This window comes from Neophocaena asiaeorientalis, unplaced genomic scaffold, assembly GCF_003031525.2.
Source record: "Neophocaena asiaeorientalis asiaeorientalis breed wild unplaced genomic scaffold, Neophocaena_asiaeorientalis_V1.1 scaffold241, whole genome shotgun sequence".
Classification (NCBI taxonomy): domain Eukaryota; kingdom Metazoa; phylum Chordata; class Mammalia; order Artiodactyla; family Phocoenidae; genus Neophocaena; species Neophocaena asiaeorientalis.
In genome coordinates this window covers 1,946,720-1,963,544 of record NW_020172287.1, presented here as the reverse complement: position 1 = coordinate 1,963,544, position 16,825 = coordinate 1,946,720, and positions in this window count along the sequence as shown.

Genomic DNA, 16,825 nt, shown 5'->3' with positions numbered 1-16,825 from the left:
TCCCCCAATAGTCCTTCCTTCCTAGTCAGATCTAGACACACCGGTTCTTTTTGAGAATTCTGTATTATAGATCATTTTGTTTTCAGCTTTCTCCATGTTGTACTTAATTCTTTTAGGTCAATTACTATTTATAGATCTGCCATCCACTTGCCAAGACCTTTTTGATTAAGATATAATTTACAAACAGTAAATTGTAGCCAATCATGCAAGTTTTGACAAATATATACAGTCCTGTTACCACCACCATCAAGCTATAGAAGAGTTCCATTGTACCCCCTCAGCCCCACCACCATTTTCCCTGTGCACCTTTATTGTCAAGCCCTCCTTCTTCCCCCAGCCCCTTTAAACCACTAATCTAGTTTTCCATCCACATAGTCTGGCCTTTTCCAGAATGTCATATAGATACTCTTCTAAGTCTGGCTTCCTCTACTTAGCATAATGCAACTGAGGTTCATCCATATGATGGCCAGTAAAATCCCTGGGCCTAGAATTTTCTTTTCTGAAGGGTTTTTAACCATGAATTTAATTTCTGTAATACATATAGGACTATTCAAATGATTGAGTTCTTCCTGAGTTAATTTTAGTACTTTGTATCTTTTAAGGAAATTATCCATTTCACTTGAGTTGTTGAATTTACATTTATAAAATTAGTAAATATCCCCTTATTATTCTTTCAATGCCTGTAGTTATCACCCACCTTCATTCCTGATATTGGTATCTTCTAACACGTTATTAATTAATTAATTTATTTATTTATTTATTTTTACCTGTGCTGCCCAACTTGTGGGATCTTAGTTCCCTGACCAAGGATTGAACCCAGGTCCTGTCAGTGAAAGTGCCTAGTCCTAACCACTGGACTGCCAGGGAATTCCCTAACATGTTATCATTTTATATATGCAGGCTATTTGGTTTTTGTATGCTACTTTACTGAATATTCTTTCAGTTTGTGATAGTTTCACATTGATACTTTTTTTGTTATTGAGTTGTAAGAATGCTTTATAAATTCTTGATATAAGTCTCATCAGATATATGGTTTGCAAATATCTTCTCACAGTAGGTGGGCTGTCTTTTCACTGTCTTGAATGTGCTTTATGACACACAAAATTTTTAATTGTAAAGAAGTCCAAATTATCTATTTTCTTTTGCCATTTGGGCCTTTAGTGTCATATCTAAGAAACCATTGCTTAACCTAAGGTCATAAAGATTTAGTCCTGTGTTTTCCTATAAGCAGTTTATCATTTTAACTCTTACATTTAGGCCTATGATCCATTATCAGTTAAATTTTGTGTCATGATGTGAGGTAGGAGGTCCAACTTCATTCATTTGCATGGGATATTCAGTTGTCCCAACATCATTTGTTGAACAGATTAATCTTTTCTCACTTATTTTCTTGGAATCCTGGCCAAAAAAAATGTTGATAATAAGTGTATGGGGTTTTTTTTTTTCTAGACTTTTAATTGTAATTGATCTATATTTCTATTCTTATGCCAGTTCTACACTGTCACAATTACTGTAATCTTGTAGTAAGTTTGTAATCATGAAAATTTAAGTCTTCCAACTTTGCTTTTTTCTTTTTCAAGATTGTCTTGGCTAGTCTGAGTATTTTTCCATACGAATTTTAGGGTCAGCTTGTTAATTTCTGTAGAAAATCCAACTGGAATTTTGATAAGGATGCAATCAATCTGTAGATCAACTTTGAGAGTATCACCATCTGTTATGGGTTGAATTGTATTCCCCAACAGATACGTCCTACCCTCAGTATTTCAGAATGTGACCTCATTTGGAAATACGGTTATTGAATATGAAATTAAAGTTATGATGAGGTCAAACTGGAGTAGGGTGGGACCTTAATCCAATATAACTGGCATCTTTATAAGAAGCAGTTGACCAGATGATGCCCACTAACATATCAGGGATAATCTCCTTTATTTAAAGTCAACTGATTGTAAATGTTAATTACACCTACAAAATACCTTCACAGCAACATCTAAACAACATTTGAAGAAACAATTGGGCATCATAACCTAGACATGTTGACACATAAAATTAACCAAGACAGTCCTCCCTTCTCAACTTGGCACCCATACACATCTAATCCATACTTAATCTCCAAATAAAGACAACAGCAGAGTCATACTTCTGTCTAACATGATGTATCCATCCTGAGTACAACTGAAAATGCAGTAACCCTTTTCCCAGGAGAAAATCCAAGTCCTTGAGTGATGTTGTCTCTTCTCTTTGGCATCCTGAAACGTACACACACACACACACACTCTCTCTCTCTCTCTCTCTCTCTCTCTCTCTCTCTCTCTCTCTCATAGAAAAATGAGGAAAAAGTACTCATAACACCTATAATCCTAGTTTCTGCAAATGGTCGCATGGTCCTAGCTGGTATTTACACTTCCCTCTTCCACGACTCATTCCATATTCCCCTTGCCCAGCAAGCACCCTAAGATGGTCATGGTTCTTTATCTCATAGGTCATAGGTGACTCAAACTTTCATTCCTGAAGGATTTGGGCCATTACTAGTCCTACCTGAATTGGGTTGTTGTAGTTTTTCATTGATTTTAATCATAGCGTGGTGATATGGAGAGACACTGTAAGGGATCTTCTGGGTTCCAGACATATTCTTCCTCACTTCCACTGTGGAGTAGTAGTCCAGTTTCCCTTTGGTAATCAGGCTTAATCATCCCAGCTAGTAACTCCCTTTTTTTGCCTGTTGATTCAGAAGCATGAGGAGCAAAAACTAGCTGGGTGGCAGTCTTAAATTCCAATTCAATGGCATCATTGTTGTGTTTCTTTATGGAAGCATTCCTCTCTGTGGAACAAAGACCTCTATATCAGGATTAGGAAACTAATACACAATCTTAACGATATTAAATCTGATCCATGAACACGAATGTCTTTTTATTTATTTAGATTTTAAATTTCTTTCAACATTTCTCCCAAGTCTTGCATTTCTCTCATTAAATTTATTCCTAAATATTTTATTCTTTTCGGTGCAAATGTAAATTGAGTTAATTTCCTAATTTCATTTTTGGATTATTTGTTGCTAGTGTACACAAATACAATTGATTGCTGTCTATTGATCTTATGTCCTACAACTATTATAAGTTATAACAGATTTTTAGTGGCTTCTTTAGGATTTTTGTATATACATGATCATGTTATCTCCAAGTAGAGATCATTTTACTTCTTCCTTTCCAATCTGGATTAAAATTTTAATTGTCTTTTATTTCATTTTCTCACCTAATTTTGAATAGAAGTGGCAAGAGCAGACATCCTTACCTTGTTTCTGGTCTTAGTGGGAAAGCTTCCAGTCTTTCATTATTAACTATGGTGCTAGCTGTGGATTTTTCCTAGATACCCTTTATAAGGGCGAGAAAATTCCCTCAAATTCCTAGTTTGTTGAGTTTTTTTAAATCATGAAAGGGTGCTGAATTTTGTAAAATGCTTTTTCTACATGTATAAGATAATCATGTGGGGTTTTGGCCTTTATTCTATTAATATGTTTTATTATATTAGTTAATTTTGGAATGTTAACACAACCTTGCATTCCAGGACAAATCCCACTTGGTCATGGTGTATAATCCAGTTACTATGTTGCTGAATTCAGTTTAATACCATTTTTTAAAAAACATCTTTATTGGAATATAATTGCTTTACAATGGTGTGTTAGTTTCTGCATTATAACAAAGTGAATCGGCTATACATATAAATATAACCCCATATCTCTTCCCTCTTGCATCTCCCCCCCCACCCTTCCTATCCCACCCCTCTAGGGGGTCACAAAGCACCGAGCTGATCTCCCTGTACTATGCAGCTGCTTCCCACTAGCTATCTGTTTTACATTTGGTAGTGTATATATGTCAATGCTATTCTCTCACTTTGTCCCAGCTTACACATCCCCCTCCCAGTGTCCTCAAGTCCATTCTCTACGTCTGCATCTTTATTCCTGTCCTGCCTCTGGGTTCTTCAGAACTTTTTTTTTTTTTTCAGATTCCATATATATGTGTTAGCATACAGTATTTGTTTTTCTCTTTCTGACTTACTTCACTCTGTATGACAGTCTCTAGGTCCATCCACCTCACTACAAATAACTCAATTTTGTTTCTTTTTATGGTGAGTAATATTCCATTGTATATATGTGCCACATCTTCTTTATCCATTCATCTGTCGATGGACACTTAGGTTGCTTCTATATCCTGGCTATTGTAAATAGTGCTGCAATGGACATTGTGGTACATGACTCTTTTTGAATTATGGTTTTCTCAGGGTATATGTCCAGTAGTGGGATTGCTGAGTTGTATAGTAGTTCTATTTTTAGTTTTTTAAGGAACCTCCATACTGTTCTCCATAGTGGCTGTATCAATTTACATTCCCGCCAACAGTGTAAGAGGGTTCCCTTTTCTCCACACCCTCTCCAGCATTTATTGTTTGTAGACTTTCTGATGATGGCCATTCTGACTGGTATGAAGTGATAGCTCACTGCGGTTGCAATTTGCATTTCTCTAATGATTAGTGATGTTGAGCATCCTTTTATGTGTTTGTTGGCAATCTGTATATCTTCTTTGGAGAAATGTCTATTTAGGACTTCTCCCCCTTTTTGAATTGGGTTTTTGTTTTATTGATATTGAGCTGCATGAGCTGCTTGTATATTTGGGAGATTAATCCTGTGTCAGTTGCTTCATTTGCAAATATTTTCTCCCATTTTTAGGGTTGTCTTTTTTATGTTTTCCTTTGCTATGCAAAGTTTTTAAGTTTCATTAGGTCCCATTTGTTTATATTTGTTATTTCCATTTCTCTAGTAGGTGGGTCAAAAAGGATCTTGCTGTGATTTATATCATAGAGTGTTCTGCCTATGTTTTCCTCTAAGACTTTTATAGTGTCTGGCTTACACTTCGGTCTTTAATCCATTTTGAGTTTATTTTTGTGTCTGGTGTTAGGGAGAGTTCTAATTTCCTTCTTTTACATGTAGCTGTCCAGTTTTCCCAGCACCACTTATTGAAGAGGTGTATATGTTCTCCATTGTATATTCTTGCCTCCTTTATCAAAGATAAGGTGACCATACATGCATGGATTTATCTCTGGGTTTTCTATCCTGTTCCATTGATCTATATTCCTGTTTTTGTGCCAGTACCATACTGTCTTAATTACTGTAGCTTTGTAGTATGGTCTGAAGTCAGTGAGCCTGATTCCTCCAGCTCTGTTTTTTTGTTTTTCTCAAGATTGCTTTGTCTACTCGGTGTCTTTTGTGTTTCAATACAAATTGTGAAATTTTTTGTTCTACTTCTGTGAAAAATGCCATTGGTAGCTTGATAGGGATTGCATTGAATCTGTAGATTGCTTTGGGTAGTAGAGTCATCTTCACAATGTTGATTCTTCTAATCCAAGAACATGGTATATCTCTCCATCTGTTTGTATCATCTTTAATTTCTTTCATCAGTGTCTTATAGGTTTCTGCATACAGGTCTTTTGTCTCCTTCGGTAGGTTTATTCCTAGATATTTTATTCTTTTTGTTGCAATGGTAAATGAGAGTGTTTCCTTAATTTCTCTTTCAGATTTTTCAACATTAGTATATAGAAAGACAAGAGATTTCTGTGCATTAATTTTGTATCCTGTTACTTTACCAAATTCATTGATTAGCTCTAGTAATGTCCTGGTAGCATCTTTAGGATTCTCTATGTATAGTATCATGTCATCTGCAAACAGTGAAATCTTTACTTCTTCTTTTCCAGTTTGGATTCCTTTTATTTCTTTTCCTTCTCTGATTGCTGTGGCTAAAACTTACAAAATTATGTTGAATAACACTGGTAAGAGTGGACAACCTTGTCTTGTTCCAGATCTTAGAGGAAATGGTTTCAGTTTTTCACCATTGAGAATGACGTTGGTTGTGTGTTTGTCATATATGGCCTTTATTATGTTGAGGAAAGTTCCTTGTTGAGGTAAGTTCCCTCTATGCCTACTTTCTGGAGGGTTTTTATCATAAATCGTGTTGAATTTTGTCAAAAGCTTTCTCTGCATCTATTGAAATGATCATATGGTTTTTCTCCTTCAATTTGTTAATATGGTGTATCACAGTGATTGATTTGCATATATTGAAGAATCCTTGCATTCCTGGGAAAAACCCACTCGATCATGGTGTATGATCCTTTTAGTGTGGGGTTGGATTCTGTTTGCTAGTATTTTGTCCAGGATTACTGCATCTGTGTTCATTAGTGATATTGGCCTGTACTTTTCTTTCTTGCTGACATCTTTGTCTGGTTTTGGTATCAGGATAATGGTGGCCCCATAGAATGAGTTTGGGAGTATTCCTCCCTCTGCTATATTTTGGAAGAGTTTGAGAAGGATAGTTGTTAGCTCTTCTCTAAATGTTTGATAGAATTCACCTGTGAAGCCATCTGGCCCTGGGCTTTTGTTTCTTTGAAGGTTTTAAATCACAGTCTCAGTTTTAGTGCTTGTGATTGGTCTGTTTATGTTTTCTATTTCTTGCTAATTCAGTCTCAAAGGTTGTGTTTTTCTAAGAATTTGTCCATTTCTTCCAGGTTGTCCATTTTATTGGCATAGAGTTACTTGTAGTAATCTCTCATGATCCTTTGTATTTCTGCAGTGTCAGATGTTACTTCTTTTTCATTTCTAATTTTGTTGATTTGAGTCTTCTCCCTTTTTCTGGATGAGTCTGACTAATGGTTTATCAATTTTGTTTATCTTCTCAAAGAAACAGCTTTTAGTTTTATTGACCTTTGCAATTGTTTCCTTCATTTCTTTTTCATTTAATTCTGATCTGATCTTTATGATTTATTTCTTTCTGCTAACTTTAGGATTTGTTGTTTTTGTTGTTGTTGTTCTTTCTCTAATAGCTTTAGGTGTAAGTTTAGGTTGTTTATTTGAGATATTTCTTGTTTCTTGAGGTAGGATTGTATTGCTATAAACTTCGCTCTTAGAACTGCTGTTGTTGCATCCCATAGGTTTTGGGTCATCATGTTTTAATTGTCATTTGTTTCTAGGTACTTTTTGATTTCTTCAGTGATCTCTTGGTTATTAAGTAGTGTATTGTTTAGCCTCCATGTGTTTGTATTTTTTACACATTTTTTCCTGTAATTGATATATAGTCTCATAACGTTGTGGTTGAAAAAGATGATACTTGTTATGATTTCAATTTTCTTAAATTTCCCAAGGCTTGATTTGTGACCCAAGATATGATCTATCCTGGAGAAAGTTCCATGAGCACTTGAGAAGAAAGTGTATTCTGTTGGTTTTGGATGGAATGTACTATAAATATCAGTTGAGTCCATCTTGTTTAATGTTTCATTTTAAGCTTGCATTTCCTTATTTATTTTCATTTGGTTGATCTGTCCAATGGTGAAAGTGAGGTGTTAAACTCCCCTACTATTATTGTGTTACTGTCGATTTATTTCAATTTTCTTAAATTTCCCAAGGCTTGATTTGTGACCCAAGATATGATCTATCCTGGAGAAAGTTCCATGAGCACTTGAGAAGAAAGTGTATTCTGTTGGTTTTGGATGGAATGTACTATAAATATCAGTTGAGTCCATCTTGTTTAATGTTTCATTTTAAGCTTGCATTTCCTTATTTATTTTCATTTGGTTGATCTGTCCAATGGTGAAAGTGAGGTGTTAAACTCCCCTACTATTATTGTGTTACTGTCGATTTCCCCTTTTATGCCTGTTAGCATTTGCCTTATGTATTGACGCGCTCCTATGTTGCTTGCATAAATATTTACCATTGTTATATCTTCTTCTTGGATTGATCCCTTGATCATTATGTAGTGTCCTTCTTTGTCTCTTATAATAGTCTTTATTTTAAAGTCTATTTTTTCTGACATGAGAATTGCTACTGCAGCTTTCTTTTGATTTCCATTTGCATGGAATATGTTTTTCCATCACCTCACTTTCAGTATCTATGTGTCCCTAGGTCTGAAGTGGGTCTGAAGTGGGTCAAAATTTTAATCAAAATTTTATAAGTTTCTTTAAATCTATAGATTGATTGGAAGATAACTATATCTATAACATTAAGTCTTTGTATCCATGAACATTGGGTATCTCACCATTTATAATTTATCTTATCCTTTGTTTTCTTTTTTTAAATTTATTTATTTCATTTATTTTTGGCTGTGTTGAGTCTTTGTTGCTGTGTGCAGGCTTTCTCTAGTTGCAACAAGTGGGGGCTACTCTTTGTTGCGGTGCATGTCTTTCTCATTGCAGTGGCTTCTCTTGTTTGTGGAGCACAGGTTCTCAGCGTGCAGGCTACAGTAGTTGTGGCACACAGGCTCAGTAGTTGTGGCTCGTGGGCTCAGTAGTTGTGGCTCGTGGACTGTAGAGTGCAGGTTCAGTAGTTTTGTTGCACGGGCTTAGTTGCTCCGTGGCATGTGGATCTTCCTGGACCAGGGCACGAATCTGTGTCCCCTGCATTGGCAGGCAGATCCTTAACCCCTGCACCACCAGGGATGTCCCTGTTGGTTTATCTTAAATACTTGAATATTTTTGTTGTATGGTAAATGCTCTCATCTTTTTAAATTTGTGTCCCAGATGTTTGTTGCTTATATATACAATATGATTATTTACATTTGATCTTCAATCCAGTCAATTTGCTAAATTTTTCTATAACTAGAATAATTTTTCTTTAGATTCTTCTGACTTTTCAGTGTAGAACCCAGGTTATCTCTATATGACACAGTTATTTCCTCTCTCATTTTCTTTATTTCAGGAATGTAATGATATAAATAATAGAATTATTATTAGAGTAACAATCTCATTAATAGAATAAAAGAGAGCTCATTTCAATAGAGAAGACATTTAATAATGGTCATTATAAACACATGATTAAAAATCTTAGTAAGGTGGAAACAGAAGGGAAATTTCCTAACTTGATGGAGAGTATCAAAAAAAAAAACCCACCACCAACAACAAAGCCTGTAGGAAACATCATTATAATTGGGGAGGAGTTTTGACCATTTATTATAAAATCAGGATGGGAATGGATGCTATCATAGTTCTATTTGACACTGGGGAGAAGCTAGGGTACTCACTCTAAAATCAGGAATGGGAAAGGGTGCTATCACCATCATATAAGACACAGGGCAGAAACTAGATATCAGGTATAGGAAAGAATGCTATCATTGTTTTATTTGACACTGGGAGAAGCTAGGAGCATTCACTCTAAAATTGAAAATAGAAAAGGATGTTGTCACCCTTCAATTTGACGTTGGGGAGAAGTTAGAAGAATTCATTCTAGAATCAAGAATAGGAAAAGATGCTATCACCATTTTATTTGACACTGGGGAGAATCTAGAGCATTTACTCTGAAATCAGGAATAAGAAAGAGTGCTATCACGATTCTATTTCACATTGCTTTGGATCTCCTCACCTGATTCTCTACCTCAGCACTGATCCCTCTCAACTTCAGCCATGATTGTTACTATGCTTGCTGGTGCTTTCATTTTCAAGAAGTGAGAATTTAAGCACTTTTGTCTCCACCATGAAACACAGGTGCATGGATAAGACTTGGTACACGAATGCATGTTGCCCTAGTGTGTTTGCATCCATTTATGCTCAATGATGATTATGCCTGGTTTGTTGGTTACACCTCATGTTTTCCACTGGGGCTTGAAGAAATGAAAGAAAGTGTTCCTCTTGTCCATTAGCTCTTAGTCCTTCTTCTAACAGCCATAAGTTCAGAGTTTCTCTAGGAGCTTGAAATGCACATGTATCCTGGTGCTCTTTTTCACAAATTTTAGAGTTTTTACCTAGGAAGTGTCCAAGGTAACATGCTATGTGTCAAGATGATAGAACAAAGTTTTCTTGTGAAATGAGTGCCACAAATGAGTGTGGGTGGATGGTTGTAGAAGAAATGAGAAGGAAAAGCTAGTGGTTTTCAAAGGCCCTAGTTTTTTTAGGGACGGCTTTCACCAAATAGAAGCTTGCATTTGGGTCTAAGTATGGGACACTAGTCACTGGCCCCAGGAATATGACTGCATGCTCTGGTCTGGATTATGGGAAAGTTTCTGCAAGGGTTTACCTGGGGCATGGAAGTGAAAGCAGAAAAGGCCAGAATCCTGAGGCCTAGAGCTAGTGATAACTGCCTAGGGCTGAAAGATTCGTTATAGCACAATGGTCCAAAGGTGTGGGAACTGCAGCCATGGGCATCCCTGGCCTACAGGTCTGTGGACAGAAAAGCTTCCAAGTGTCCTCTCTTCCTCAGTTCTCCTTTGTCCTGTAGAGCTTCCAGCTCTGCAGGATGGTGTTGGTTAACTCTTCATGCACAGAATCATAAACCCTGGACTCTGCAGCTCACTTGGGTGAGGTGAGGAGAGGTGAGACATGTCTTTAGGGCAGGAACATATGGAAAGAGACACCTCATAAGCTGGCCAGATCCAGACCTTGGTTGGTTCCCAGCATAGCCACACTGGGCACTTGGCCATGAAATCCTGGGGACTGAGTTGTGAGGGTGGGAGACAGGCAAGCCCACTCTTTTTCCAGCTGAAAGCAAACTCTCCTTCTTCCCAGGGTGCTGTACTTACAGAAAACAGCTACAAATCAGAATGATGATCTGGCCCAAATTGCTCAAGGATAAATGGAAACATGCCATATTCTTATGTTTCATTAATGTTGCCAGCCATATTGAATGGGTCAGTATGACTGCAAGAGTTGTCTCCCTATCCATCTGTTCCACCTAACCCACTAAAAATATAGGTCTTAGCCCTGTGGGCAAATTCATCACCTGGTGACTATGCTTGTCTCTTTACCATGATGTGGTCTCTTTACCAGGCTCATACAAAATTTCTCAAGACCCTCCTTCTCAGGCTGCTACACCATCCCTCTCCTGCCCTTGCCTTTTCAAGTAGGGTGGGCTTTCTTCTCAAAATTGCTGTTTGTTTTCTGCCAATTTCATGGATTGTCCAAAGAGTCAGGGCCATCCATAGGAGTGTGCTCCAGCCTGGGGGTCTGGTGAGGGATTGAAGGAGAGAGTTCAGGATTTCAGACACCCCTGAAGGCAGGGCATGGATCTGGCAAGCCTTGAAGGGTGGTGGTCCTGAAGCACACTTATGGGATGCAAGATTTCCTAGGGACTAGATGTAAGAGAAAATAGTCTCTACTGAATGATAATTGCCCCTAAGGTACTGAGAGATTCCTTAAAGGTTTATGAACTGAGAGGCCCTAGGATTTCTTCATTTGACTTTGTGACATCAGGACTCCATGATTCCTTTGCATATACATGAATGGGATCTATACATGTAGCCACAGGAACCTTGTGAGAACCAAGTAATGCAGCCTGAAATGAGAAGAGGAACTCTGTGCAGCAAACCTTTTAAATGACACCACATTGTGTTAGAATGACAGCACTGACTTCCCTCCCAACTTAAGAGGGGGTAGCACAGATGCATTTTCTCTTCCCAGTGAAAGGATGAAAGAAGAACCAAAATTGCATCACCATAGAAATAAGGGTAATGATGACACTACATTAAATGTACAATGCATTTCTCATTAAAACACTTAAAAAATGAATTTATGGATGCATAATATTCATCATATTCTTAAGGGAAAATCCCAGATGCATTCCCTATGAAGCAACTAATTCACTGAATAACCTGTTAGGAAATTATTAGCCAAATATCAGATAGGAGAAAATAACCTGAAGAATTGGGAAAGAATGACTTTATACTCTTATTGATAACCCTAAAGAATCAATGTGATTTAGCTAGACTGACCAAGGAAAACAAAGGGAGAAAATTCAAATTACTAAACTCAGGAATGAAAGCAAAGTCACCACTACCAACCCTAAAGAAATAAAAAGGATTATAAAGGAAACCAAGAACAACTACACCAACAAATGGGATAATGTAGACAGATCGAACAATTTATTTTTTCTTTTTGAAAACTAGAAAATCACATTTTTTATTAGAAACATTTAATATAAACCAATAAAACAAAATTTATACCAATGACTAAACTAGAACCAAATATAAAAATATGAAATATCAGATATAAAACAGTATTGTTTTGTTCTACTATACTGTCAAATTTTGTTATTTCATTGTGTGGTACGTAAGATATTAATTTTTTTTCTTTTCCTTTATATGAACAATTTCTTAAAATTAACTCAAGAAGAAATACAAAATATAAATAGATCTACAACAAATAAAGAGATTGAATTAGTAGAAACTTCCCACTAATAAATGTCCAGGCTCCAAATTCTTCAATGGTAAATTTTATCAGACATAAAAATCAAGACCTGTACTCAGAAAACTATAAGATACTGATGAAAGAAATATAAAAGATGACACAAACAAATGGAGAGATATACCATGTTCTTGGATTGGAAGAATCACCATTGTGAAAATGACTATACTACCCAAACAATCTACAGATTTAATGCATTCCCTATAAAATTACCAATGACATTTTTCACAGAATTAGAATAAAAAATTTTTAATTTGTATGGAAACACAAAAGGCTACAAATAGCCAGAGCAATCTTGTGAAAGAAAAACAGAGATAGAGGAATCAGGCTCCCTGACTTCAGATTATACTACAAAGCTACAGTCATCCAAACAGTATGGTATTGGCACAAAAACAGAAATATAGATCAATGGAACAGGATAGAAAGTCCAGAGATAAACCTATGGTCACCTAATCTATGACAAATGAGGCAAGAATATACAATAGAGAGAAGACAGTCTTTCAATAAGTGGTGCTGGGAAAACTGGACAACTACATGTAAAAGAATGAAATTATAACACTCCCTAATACCATATACAAAAATAAACTCAAAATGAATTAAAGGCCTAAATGTAAGGCTGGCTACTATAAAGCTCTTAGAGGAAAATATGGGCAGAACACCCTCTGACATAAATCACAGCAAGATCTTTTTCGATCCACCACCTAGAGTAATGAAAATAAAAACAAAAATAAACAAATGGGACCTAATGAAACTTAAAAGATTTTGCACAGCAAAGGAAACCAAAAACAAGACAAAAAGACAACCCTCAGAGTGGGAGAAAATATTTGCAAACAAAGCAACCAATAAGGGATTAATCTCCCCAATATACAAACAGCTCATGCAGCTCAATATCAAAAAAACCCAAACAACCCAATCAAAAGATGTGTGGAAGACCAAAATAGACATTTCTCCAAAGAAGACATACAGATGGCCAAGAGGCACATGAAAATGAACAATTTATTTTTTCTTTTTGAAAACTAGAAAATCACATTTTTTATTAGAAACATTTAATATAAACCAATAAAACAAAATTTATACCAATGACTAAACTAGAACCAAATATAAAAATATGAAATATCAGATATAAAACAGTATTGTTTTGTTCTACTATACTGTCAAATTTTGTTATTTCATTGTGTGGTACGTAAGATATTAATTTTTTTTCTTTTCCTTTATATGAACAATTTCTTAAAATTAACTCAAGAAGAAATACAAAATATAAATAGATCTACAACAAATAAAGAGATTGAATTAGTAGAAACTTCCCACTAATAAATGTCCAGGCTCCAAATTCTTCAATGGTAAATTTTATCAGACATAAAAATCAAGACCTGTACTCAGAAAACTATAAGATACTGATGAAAGAAATATAAAAGATGACACAAACAAATGGAGAGATATACCATGTTCTTGGATTGGAAGAATCACCATTGTGAAAATGACTATACTACCCAAACAATCTACAGATTTAATGCATTCCCTATAAAATTACCAATGACATTTTTCACAGAATTAGAATAAAAAATTTTTAATTTGTATGGAAACACAAAAGGCTACAAATAGCCAGAGCAATCTTGTGAAAGAAAAACAGAGATAGAGGAATCAGGCTCCCTGACTTCAGATTATACTACAAAGCTACAGTCATCCAAACAGTATGGTATTGGCACAAAAACAGAAATATAGATCAATGGAACAGGATAGAAAGTCCAGAGATAAACCTATGGTCACCTAATCTATGACAAATGAGGCAAGAATATACAATAGAGAGAAGACAGTCTTTCAATAAGTGGTGCTGGGAAAACTGGACAACTACATGTAAAAGAATGAAATTATAACACTCCCTAATACCATATACAAAAATAAACTCAAAATGAATTAAAGGCCTAAATGTAAGGCTGGCTACTATAAAGCTCTTAGAGGAAAATATGGGCAGAACACCCTCTGACATAAATCACAGCAAGATCTTTTTCGATCCACCACCTAGAGTAATGAAAATAAAAACAAAAATAAACAAATGGGACCTAATGAAACTTAAAAGATTTTGCACAGCAAAGGAAACCAAAAACAAGACAAAAAGACAACCCTCAGAGTGGGAGAAAATATTTGCAAACAAAGCAACCAATAAGGGATTAATCTCCCCAATATACAAACAGCTCATGCAGCTCAATATCAAAAAAACCCAAACAACCCAATCAAAAGATGTGTGGAAGACCAAAATAGACATTTCTCCAAAGAAGACATACAGATGGCCAAGAGGCACATGAAAAGATGCTCAACATCACTAATTATTAGGGAAATGCAAATCAAAACTACAATGAGGTTATCACCTCACACTGGTCAGAATGGCCATATCAAAAAATCTACAAACAATAAATACTGGAGAGGGTGTGGAGAAATGGGAACCCTCCTACACTGTTGGTGGGAATGTAAATTGGTACAGCTACTATAGAGAACAGTATGGAGGTTCCTTGAAAAACTAAAAATAGAGCTACCATATGATCCAGCAATCCCACTCCTGGCCTATATCCTGAGAAAACCATAGTTCAAAAAGATACAGGCACCCCAATGTTCATTGCAACACTATTTACAATAGTCAGGATATGGAAGCAACCTAAATGTCCATTGACAGAGGAATAAAAGAAGATGTGGTACACATATATAATGGAATATTAGCCATAAAAAAAGAATGAAATAATGTCGTTTGCAGCAACATGGATGGACCTAGAGTTTGTCATACTGAGTGAAGTAAGTCAGACAGAAAAAGACAAATATCATATGATATCGCTTATATGTGGGATCTAATAAAAGGGTACAAGTGAACTTACCTACAGAACAGAAATAGAGTTATATATGTAGAAAACAAACTTATGGTTATCAGGGGAAAAGGGGGAGAGGGACAAATTGGGAGATTGGGATTGACATATACACACTACTATATATAAAATAGATAACTAATAAGGACCTACTGTATAGGTCAGGAAACTCTACTCAATACTCTGTAATGGGCTATATGGGAAAAGAATCTAAAAAAGAGTGAATATATGTATATGTATAACTGATTCACTTTTCTGTACACCTGAAACTAACACAACATTGTAAAGCAACTATACTCCAATAAAAATTTAAAAAAATCAATACCAATGCTTCACAAACTCTTCTAAAAAATAGAAGAGGGAACATTTATTAATTCATTCTTTGAGGCTAGAATTTCTCTGACATCAAAACCAGATAAAAACATCAGAAGAAAACTACAGATCATTATCTTTTATGATATAGACACAAAAATTCTCAACAAAATGCTATTAAACTAGAGGGGAGCTTCAAGATGATGGAGAAGTAAGATGTGGAGATCACCTTCCTCCCCACAAATACATCAGAAATACATCTACATGTGGAAAAACTCCTACAGAACACCTACTGAACGCTGGCAGAAGACCTCAGACTTCCTAAAAGGCAAGATACTCCCCACGTACCTGGGTAGGGCAAAAGAAAAAAGAAAAAACAGAGGCAAAAGAATAGGGATGGGACCTGAACCTCGGGGAGGGAGCTGTGAAGGAGGAAACGTTTCCACACACTAGGAAGCCCCTTCACTGGTGGACACAGGGGATGGGCTGTGGGGAAGCTTTGGAGCCACGGAGGAGAGAGAAGCAACAGGGATGCAGAAGGCAAAGCGGAGACATTTCTGCACGGAGGATCACTGCCGACCAACACTCACCAGCCTGAGAGGCTTGTCTGCTCACCCACTGGGATGGGTGGGGGCTGGGAGCTGAAGCTCCGGCTTTGGAGGTCAGATCCCAGGGAGAGAACTGGGGTTGGCTGCGTGAACAGACTGAAGAGGGCTAGTGCTCCACAGCTAGTTGGCAGGGAGTCCAGGAAAAAGTCTGGACCTGCCTAAGAGGCAAGAGACGTTTGTTTTGGGGTGCACCAGGAGAGGGGATTCAGAGAACTGCCTAAATGGGCTCCAGAGATGGGCATGAGCCACGGCTATCAGTGCGGACACCAGAGATGGGCATGAAACTCTAAGTCTGCTGCTGCAGCCACCAAGAAGCCTGTGTGCAACCACAGGTCACTATCCACACCTCCCCTCCCAGGAGCCTGTGCAGCCCACCACTGCCAGGGTCCCATGATCCAGGGACAACATCCCCAGGAGAACTCACGGCATGCCTCACACAGTTGCAATGTCACGCCGGTCTCTGCCACTGCCGCAGGCTCTCCCCACATTCGGTACACCTCCTTCCCCCTGGTCTGAGTGAGCCAGAGCACCCTAATCAGCTGCTACTTTAACCCAGTCCTGTCTGGGCAGCTCTGTATGCAACTGACTGGTTTCTGGTTTTATGTTTATCTTAGTTTCGTATTTAGAGTTTATTACCATTGGTAGGTTTGCTTATTGCTTCTGTTGCTCTCTTCCATTTTTTTAAATATATATAGATACATATTTTTTTTCCTTTTTCTCTTTTTGTGAGTTTGTATGTGTATGCTTCATTGTGTGATTTTGTCTGTATAGCTTTGCTTTTACCATTTGTCCTAAGGTTCTATCTGTCCGTTTTTGTTTTGTTTTGTTTTGTTTTTGAGTATAGTTTTTAGC